Below are 2,001 nucleotides of genomic sequence, written 5' to 3' on the forward strand. Positions count from 1 at the left end.
AGCAATAATAAGAAACACATGGTTATCTCAATAGATGCAGAAAATGCATTCGATAAGATCCAACACCCCTTTATGATGAAGGTTTTGGAAAAATTAGGAATCCATGGAACATTCCTCAATACAGTCAACGCTGTATATGACAAACGTACAGCCAGCATTATACTTAATATGAAAAATTAAAGCCATTTCCTGTTAACTCAGGAACAAGGCAAGGATGTCTACTCTCTCTATTTCACTTCAATCTAGTATTAGAAGGCCTAGCTACAGCAATAAGACAAGATGCAGACATAAAGGTGATCCAAATTGTGAAAGAAGAAATAAAAGTCTCCCTCTTAGCAGATGACATGATTTTGTATTTAAAGAATCCCATAGACTCCACTCTCAAATTACCCAAGCTGATTCAAAACTTTGGCAAAGTAGCAGGATATAAAATTAACCCCCCAAATTCAATTGCTTTTCAGTATGCCAACAATGAGAAAATTGTGGCTGAAATTAGGAAAGCAACTCCATTTGTAATAGCCCCACAAAAAATAAAATACCTAGGAATTAACTTAACCAAAGGAGTGAAGGACTTCTATGATGAGAACTTTAAAATCTTGAAACAGGAAATTAAAACTGAACTTAAAAAATGGCAAAACCTCCCATGCTCCTGGATTGGAAAGATTAACATCGTGAAAATGGCAATACTTCCAAAGGCTATCTACAAATTCAACACGATACCTATCAAAATTCTAACCTCATTCTTCAAGGAAATAGAAGAGGCAATCCAAAAATTCATAGGGAACAATAAAAGACCCCGAATAGCAAAAACGCTCCTCAATGGAATAAACACTGCTGGAGGAATATCAATACCAAATTTCAAACTCTACTACGAAGCCATAGTAATCAAAACAGCTTGGTATTTGCACAAGAACGGACCTCAGGACCAATGGAATAGAATTGAAAACCCAGAAGTGAACCTACAGACCTATAGCTATCTGATCTTCGATAAGGGAGCTAAAACAGTAGAATGGAAGAAAGACAGCCTCTTCAGTAAATGGTGCTGGCAAAATTGGTCAACTACTTGTAGAAAACTAAAGTAGCTCCTTTTATATCACCCTGCACCAGAATCAACTGCAAATGGATCAAAGACCTGGAAGTCAAAGCAGACACTCTGAAAACATTACATTAAGGTATAAGAGAAACCCTAGGTCTCCTTGGCTCAGGCCAAAATTTTCTGAATAAAGAACCAGAAACACAACAAATCAAAGGAAGTTTGGACAAATGGGATTGCATGAAGTTGCAGAGCTTCTGCATGGCAAAGGACATAGCTAACAAGATCAATAGAAAGTCCACGGATTGGGAGAAGATCTTCACTAGCCATACAACAGACAAGGGTCTCAAATCTAAAATATACTTGGAACTCAAAAAATTAAATCCCCCAACAACAAATCCTCAAAGAAACAACTGCCCAATAAATAAGTGGGCTAAAGACTTAAGAGAAACTATTCTGAAAAAGAAAGAAGGATGGCCAATAGACACATGAAGAAATGCTCAACATCCCTAGCCATAAAAGAAATGCAAATCAAAACAACATTGAGATACCACCTCATCCCAGTTAGAATGGCAAAAATCAAGAACTGTAACAACAACAGATGCTGGAGGGGATGTGGACAGAAAGGAACCTTACTTCATTGTTGGTGGGAATGTAAACTTGTTCAACCACTTTGGAAAGCACTATAGAGGTCTCTCAAAAGACTTCACATAGAGCTCCCCTATGACCCAGCAATCCCACTTTTGGACATTTACCCAAATGTTTACAAACAAGACCACACTAAAACTACCAGCACAACTATGTTTATTGCAGCATTATTTACTATAGCCAAGATATGGAACCAGCCCAGATGCCTTCAGTATATGAATGGATCAAGAAAATGTGGTATATATACACAGTGGAATTCTATGCCTCCATCAGAAAGAATGACATTGCCCCATTTGTTAGGATATGGAAAGGCTTGGAAA

This window comes from Dipodomys spectabilis, unplaced genomic scaffold, assembly GCF_019054845.1.
Source record: "Dipodomys spectabilis isolate Male_0828 unplaced genomic scaffold, ASM1905484v1 ptg000164l, whole genome shotgun sequence".
NCBI lineage: Eukaryota > Metazoa > Chordata > Mammalia > Rodentia > Heteromyidae > Dipodomys > Dipodomys spectabilis.